Source organism: Chinchilla lanigera, unplaced genomic scaffold, assembly GCF_000276665.1.
Source record: "Chinchilla lanigera isolate Chin_1 unplaced genomic scaffold, ChiLan1.0 scaffold00110, whole genome shotgun sequence".
NCBI lineage: Eukaryota > Metazoa > Chordata > Mammalia > Rodentia > Chinchillidae > Chinchilla > Chinchilla lanigera.
Window position 1 is genome coordinate 3020726 of NW_004955511.1, and position 8205 is coordinate 3028930.

Sequence of the window (8205 nt, forward strand, 5' to 3'; positions counted from 1 at the left end):
CTAGTGTGGATGTAGGGGCTGTAGGGTGAATGCTAAGAAAAAGTTTGGGGCATCTAAGGGGGCTCAAGGGACAGAGGTAGAGGGCTGTGACAACGAGGTGGTGCAGGGCTCCCACAGGTCAGATTTCAGGGAGGGTCTCTCCCAGACAGCCAGTGGTCAGCTGTGACCTGAGTGATGCTTGTACCCTAGGGGCAGGGGAAGTGTCAAGGGAGAGACCACAGCATGTGAGGTCTCATTGAAGCCACAGTGGACCTTTTCAATGTGCCCTGAGGGCCAAAATACCTTGGGCCCAACCCTGCCCTTCCCCCTTGTCTGATAATAGTCTCCCTCCTCCTTTCTTCTTACCTTCCTTAGATTCCAGCTATTAACAAAAATATGAGGTATTTCTCTTTCTCAATCTGGCTTACTTTGCTCCACATGATAGTCTCCAGATCCATCCAATGATACAGAGACAAACTAGACATACAGTAAAAGTCCATTAACACAACAATACCACTAGTAACAATAGAAAATAAATGAGCAACAATAATACAGACCCAAGAACAAACCAGATGTAAACACACAATCAGTGGAAAACAATTACAAGCAACAACTACACCACCAAAAGAAATCAGCAATAGTAACATAAACTGAAAGACTGAAATGTAAGGAAGGGTGACAGGAATAATGAAAATGTGGTAGTTAAGAGAGGGAAAATAGGAGAAGAAGTAAAATTTGGAAAAGAAAGAAAAGGGTGCTAAAATAAGAAGGAGAAGAACAGTGAGCTGAAAATCAACTTGAACAATTGAAAGGGTAACAGGATCAGATAAAAGTAACAAAAAGTAAATAAACAAGAAAAAAGAATAAAAAGTAAAAAGAAAAAAGAAAAACACCCCCCAAACAATAAAGAACAAAGAAAAAGAGAATTAAGTTCAAAATATTTCTCCAGGCTCAGGTTTTTGGTTGGGTAGTTTCTTTCCTATACCTGTGGTGTGGGATCCACCAGATACGGAGGAGTCACGCCTGGGGTTTGGTGCGTTTCCATAGCCACTTTTTGCAGTATGAACTCTGAGTCCTTCTCATTCTTTCCTAGTGGGAGGTTTCAGTCAATCATATGTTTTCCATCTCAAGCTTGTATTGCTCCAGAGCCTTTTAGTGTTTATTTGTGTCTTTCTGTGGGCCCAAAGCACTGCTATCTCTGAGTCGTTGCTGTCTCCAGGTTACCTTGCAGCCTGAGTGTGAGATGCTCCACTTGCTCCAGATGCCCTTCTGTCTGTGTACCCTGGGGCCTGGCAAATGCCCCAATACAAGCCTATCCTGGATCTTTTGAGTGAAGAGAGAAAACAGACCACTGGATTCTGTGCTAAAAGTAGGCAGTGAGGGGAGCCAAGAACTCTGTTGGGTTCAACCCCACCACTTTCAGATCCATCTCCCTCAGAAAATTGCACATTTCTAGCTTCTCACCAAAGAGGGTGGGACCCGTTAGTCCTCCATAGTCTGAGTTCACTGCTGCTTAACCTTCTCAGAGGGTCTGTGACTAGCCTTCCTCTTCACAACTTTTCCTGAGGACATCTTCCACCCAGTCACCATAGTAGGGGTCCCCAGAGATCCTGGACTGTGGTTGTTTTGTGACTTCTGAGTACCAGAATAGCCCAGTTGAACAGTAAACCCCTTCTCAAAGTGGTTCAAAGTGGCTGTTGACTGTACCACTCCTATGTACGGTGGGCACTGCAGTGGGTTTCTTCTCCAGTGCTAGCCTGCCATGCAGAAAGAATCTCTTTCAGGGTGATCTCTTCTCTGCCTCTGGATTTACAGCTTCCAGTAACACGAGTTCCTCCTGGGGCCAGTGCCGCCAGTCTGTTGCTCATCACTGGGGCCTGCCCTCTCCTTACGCTGTGGTGTCAGGTTCTCCTCTCCACACTGGGGCTGGGGTTGGTGCTCTACATGCCTTTGTCCTTTTATTCCTGTTCCTTAATGGCTTTTAAATTTCTGTTGTCTCTGTCTTGATTCCCAGATCTCTTCCTCTCTCTCTCCTTGTGAACTAGTTTTTCTCCAGGTGTCTCTGACAGTTTCCATAGAGGTTGTGATTCGCTGCCTGTTTCTATCCCACCATGCACGTTTCCCCTCACCTTTGAGTTGAGAGATTCCTTCCTATGGGGTTCTAGACTTGAATCTTATGTCACTTATTTAATCATTGGACAAATAGTTTTGAACACATTCTTTATGTCTATTCTAGTGCTTCCAAATCACTGGAATTTCTTAATGGAAAAGAAATAAAAAAAACATGGAATGACAGTTCCTAACTGGGGTGATGTGGGTGGTGAAGCTTGTTGTGGAAGAAAGAGAATATACTTTGGGATCAGGCAAACTTCATGTCAGCTGCTAGGTGCATCTGTTCTTGGGCAATTTGCTAGTGTTCCACAGCTCTTTTACCTTTGAATTTTACCTGTAACACAGACAACATTCGCTTTGTGGAGTTCATATGAAGACTAAATGATACGATACATAAATATGTATCCTCCAGTCACTTTGCTTGTAGCTAGGACAAAATGCCTGACATTCACAATTTAAAGAGAGGGAGGTTTATTTTGGGCTCAGTTCAAGTGTTTTAGTTCACATTGGCACGTTTAAACATTGTAAGGAGGAGCAGGGAGTGAGATACACACTTCCGGGTGAGGTCCAGTGATCTACCATCCCTGACTAGGCCCCAGCTCCTAACGGCAAGTCAAACATGGAGAGCTGTGGTCCAGTCCTCTTCCAAAAGGTATGTGCAGAAGACAGTGAATGTAATATAAAGCAGAGCCATTGTAATTATTCTAATGATGGGCCTGTGGTAGACACTGTACCTTTTTTTTTTTAAAGTTTCACCATTTATTTAACTGGGTGTGTTTTTATCATTTATATAATTGACATTGTGGATTTCCACTAGAATAAAATTACGTATTTTTCTCATACCATGACTCTATACTTACATGGCAGATAGTCACACCTACTGCTAACTAAAGACAAGTTTTGTTCATAGCTGCCAACATTTTTTATAATTAATGAAACTTACTAGTAATTTGCATTTACCTTCATTCACAACTAAGTAGTTTTAAAAAAACTTAAAACAGTTCTAGGCAAAAAACCTTATTTCTTTTTTTTTTTTTCGTTTTTCTCCGGTACCGGGAACCGAACTCACGACCTTGCGCTTGCCAGGCAGGCGCTTTTGCCACTGAGCTAAATCCCCAGCCCCCTAAACCTTATTTCTCTACAATCTTTTAGTGCTTGAAATATTCTTTTCAACAGAGGCCATAAACTCAAGCGTGATGGTGTGCTTCTTATCTAAGAGTTGCTTGAATTTTCGTTTTCACTGCTCTTTTTCTTGTGGATATTTTTTAGCATCTTTGGGTGCTCTCCAGTTTATTAGGAACTGGCTTTCCACAGTTTTTATTTCTTTTCCATCAAGATATTCCAATGATTTGGACGCCAATATCAGTCTGTCCCTGTATTTTGGTTTGAGACAAACAGGATTTTAAATAGGATCCATTTTCCATAGTTTTGTCAACTTGTTCCATAAAAACTCTAAGTCCTTCACATGGAGTAGCTGGTTGTCAACTATGATAAGGTGGTTAAAATTCTCCAGTATTCCTAAATCTCTTATGTTATCAAAATTATTGTTGCTGGTATTCAATATAGAGAGGGATTTTGCCAGAGGTCCAAGAGCTCTTGGATCAGACAGAAGCTTTTGTCCAAGGGGAAGCTTCTGACTCTCAGCAGGAAGATCTCTTAGTTCTTCTAATCCCTCTAAACCTTCTATGACAGCAATTGCCTCCCAGATGCAGTTTTTCCAGTTTCTGTAATGGTCTGAGGTTCTCTACACATAGAATACAATTGTTTTGTAGGTACAGATGGATCTGGTTTGTGGCATAATTCAGGTTAGAGACTTGACTAATACGATTATCATATAAATATAAAACACTGAGATTTTTGCAAAAGAGAGGTCTTCAATTGCATCTATATTTTTGTCTGAAAAATTTATATGACTTATTTTCTTCAGGTATTGTGCAGTGGTTTCTTCTTTCTGGAGTTTTTAGATTTTTGTTTTTGACAATTAGATCCACAGTTAGTAAACCATTATTTCTCTAGAAATCGCATCTCAGCAATAGCTGTGCTGGTAGCATGTCCAGAAGTAGGTTTAGGTATTGTTTATTTGTATACTTTGGCCAGCAAGCTTGAGAAACATGACTCCAGGGTTTTGTCAGTCTCCATGCTTTTTCCCTTAGGGTGCTTCACATCAGGATGGATGAGTTGGGTCAGTAACTCCAGAGCCGGGGCGCTCGACACCATATGTCTTTGTACAATCACCCAGCAACATTTTAAAATGAATTCAGTTAATTTGCTAAGACCTATGGAAGCATCTGTGCTAAAAGAGCATCACAAAGATGCTATAGAAAAGATGAAATATTTGCTATGTATTAATTAAGGCACTGTTAATAGCATAATGATACACCAAGCCCCACGGAAAAGAGGCAAAAACATAAAGTTGCTATTTTCCAGGTTAATTAAAATTGAAGATCGGGGATGCACCCTGCTATGACAATCGGTGCCTGCATTTTCTCTAAAATAGAAGGCTCAAAAGACTTTGATCAGAGAACTTTGTATTTCTCCAGAAATTGCTTCAGGCACTGAAAATGTCCCTGAAGAGCTAAATACTGGTCTTTACTTTGACAAGCATATGTCAGAACCTCCATGTGGCAGGGCTCCCAAGTGGAGAGACAGTTTTAGTTTGGACTAATTATATGGTAACAAGGGAGGGGACTAGCAATCAGAAGCAGCCTTCTTCTGGGAGCTGGAGCTTACAAGGAGAGGCCCCAGATAACTAAGCAATTTACTCCTTCCCTGGCTTTTGACTAGGAGGGTATCCAGAGGCCAGCGCCCCTGGGTCATCTCTCTAGGACCATCGTCCTTCCGTTGGACCCACCAGAGCCATCAGATGACATCACAGACATCACACACGAGGTCCTGGCCTTTGTGAATTTAACTGGCAGCCTGGGTCAGTACATCCCCCACTCTTCCCACGAGGAAGGTAAGAGAAAGTCTCTTTCTAACTCCTCAGCTTGCAGTGTTGGCAGATTAACCTGTCTGGTGATGCTGTTAGAAAAATGAATGAGGATTTTTCAAATGAGACCTGAGGATTGCAAATCTAGTTCAGCTCACGACTGACAGTGTTTCTCTGAATTCACTTGGAAGCCCAATTATACTGAATGTAAAGTTAATAACTAATCTCAGTCAAAGAAATGTTGAAGGATTAAATAATGCAAATTTAGGTAAATTTTCAGGGCTAATAAAAAAAAAAACCTGCACTCATGTAACCTTCCAGTATGAAGCAGGTATTTTGAATACACCATAACCATAATAGATACAAAGAAGGGAGGAAACAAAACAATATTATTATTATAAAATTATTATGCAACTTAATAGGCTGTATCCATCAAACTAAGTGTTCCAAATATTCTATCTCACTTAATTTCATCACAGCTCCATTAGGTAAGTGGTAGTATTTATATCTTTTAAACATGGGAAACAAATTAATGTAAGATGATCTCCCCAGAGGATTATGCTATCAGTCGTAGACCGATAGGCTTGTGTCTATTTAATGCTAATCCACTATCTCCCTTTCACACATGATTTTTACTAGACAGTTGCAGCACTGTTCCACACTAGACTATCTGGGTTTCCTGAATGTCCAGAGATAATCTTTCTCATAGCATTCTTGCCAGTCAGGGCTAAGCTCCCCAGGGCGGTAAGGATGGAGGTAAAAGTAGATGTAGGATTTGATCTGGATACCCTGAGATCTGGGGGAGAGTTCCCGGATGCTGCTGAAGTGCTCATATCTTACTTCTGCCTTGCACATCATCAGTGATAACTTGGAATGGCAAATTGATGATGCACTGATCTAACTTTCACTGTCTTGGAACCAGGAATGCCACCATTTCATCAGTGCAATTTTTAAAAAATTCCTGTTCCTTGTCCAAGGCAGCTCATTCTAAAGGATATTTAATATGAGAGCCTTTCCAGATCTTAAACTATGACACACACCAAGACTATGTCATGTGAGAAATAGTAAAAGGAAATTGAACAAAGTAAGCTGGGGCTGCAGGATAAGATCTCTTTGGTAAGTCCAGGGATTCACGTAGAAATGGTTTCGTTTTCTAGAACAGAATAACTACATACCAGTTTCACAGGGGCAGAGTTGATTGGATCACAAAAGAGAGCTTTCAGAGAATTTTGTCTTTCCTCCTGAAGCAAGCCAGTCCTGAGCACTGAGTGTGTCCTGATGAATAGACAGTGTCTTGTAGATTACGGTAGTCAGTGGGGGACTGAGCCAGAGAATTTCAAAAGTCCACTCCAGCACTAAGAATTCTTGACTACTTTAGTTCCTATGTAAATATTTCATTATAGATACTAGAGAACACCACTGAGATGTGAGGGTCATGGACTTCAAGGAAATTCTCAGAAGGCATCATTGCCAGGGAGTGGAAAGCCCTACATGGTCACACAGGTGATAGGTTGCCCCTTCAAAGCCTGCTTGTTGGAGGCATAGAGATACTATGTTCTTAAGTGATAAGATTTTTTTCCCACAGTGCTGTCCAAATTTGGATGTAAAGTGTTTTCTATAAAGACTCCCAAACAACTAATTTTACTGTGAAATAGCAACAAGTGGAAAGAAAAGTGACTGGTGTTTCCCACAGTGTATCCAGCCATTCAATATGTAATGGCTGAGCACCTAAAATTTATGCAAGATTAAATTTAACGGTGAGGGGAGCAAAAACTATAAAAAGGAAGGATGGTTGCCCTTGAACTTCCAAGTAACTATGATTGTTATCTTTGATTAGGCTTCTCTCAGTATGGACTACTCATTGTGATGGCTATCTTATGTTACTATCTTACTGACATTCACAAAAGCCCTTTGAAATGATTATAATTATTATTCCCATTTTTTCAAATAGTGAAACTATAATTCAGAGATATTACATGTTGCCTAGGATCACAGAGCCGGAGATGGAATTATTCAGAACACATCATTCTAATTTCAAAGTTTACGCTGATACACTGCTACTCCCTGCTGTAGTAACATATGCACTATGCTAAGTGACACTAGAAATAATCCAAGACATTACTGAAGTTCAGAAGAAGAAAAGGAAGTGAGCGAAATAGATATCAGTTGTTAGGTACAAGAGCAACAACCTCCAAATACACTTGTCCTCGTGCTTGTGATGTTGAGGTAGGTCTTATGATTTGTGTCTAGATGTCCCCCAAAGCCTCATGCAGGCATCAGTGAGGCTTTCTCAGAGGTGGCTGGATCTAGAGTGTGTGATTGACTCATGGTGCAGTGCTAAGATTAAGGGTGCTGGCATAAAGGGTGGGTGATTACTAAATCAGTCCACCAGTGGGCTTGGCACCACCCTGATCTTTATAGACTGGATATAGTAGAAGAGATAGAAAGAGGCTTATCTCGTCCCTTGCTTGCTTTGCTCCCTTCAGCCTGCCATGAACTGTTGCCCCTCAGCCACGCCACCCTGCCTTGGAACCAGCCAGTTATGGACTGAAATCTCCACAGCTGTGAGCCAAAGTAAACCTTTTGTTTTTAACTTTGGGTGTGGAGTATTCTGTCTCAGCAATGAAAGAAACAGAGACAGTGGGTTTATGTAAATGATTTTCACTGGAAGTGATGATTCTGGATAGAAATTTCTCTTCAAATATTATGTGGAGTAGCAGGAAATATTTAAATTTGGCAGGCTGAGACAACGTTACATGTCCCCCTTCCCACTTTCTTAAATATGAGTGGTTCGGGGGAAAAAGGTTGACTGGATGTCCTTTGTGAAGTTATGTCTGCTCACGAAAAGGTTTTCATGGAAGCTAGGTGGCTTCCCCCATATTTAATACATTAGATACTTTGAAGGACAGAGTTATGTATGGACAAGGGGATTGGGCTGATCTTGCATATTCATGCCCAAACTCAGAGAAATGTTCTGGGATCTCTAATACTTTTGGATCATGCTTTTCCATACATTCCGCAAACAGGAGAAGCCTATGATTAAACACCCTGTCTTCTTTAAGCCTTGTACTTCTCCCAATTAGATAAGGTGACAGCAAGCAAGAACGGGAAGGCATTTTTCTGTGGCTCTCCCAGCCTTGTCAGGCTTAGGCCTATGTAAAAACGTCTCTCTCTCTCTCTCTCTC

At 41.2% G+C, this 8205-nt stretch overlaps 1 pseudogene; it reads right to left on the minus strand.

Annotated features, from left to right (window-relative positions):
• Window positions 1-3303: 3303 nt before the first annotated feature.
• LOC102003677 lies at window positions 3304-4308 on the minus strand (annotated as a pseudogene).
• Window positions 4309-8205: the final 3897 nt, after the last annotated feature.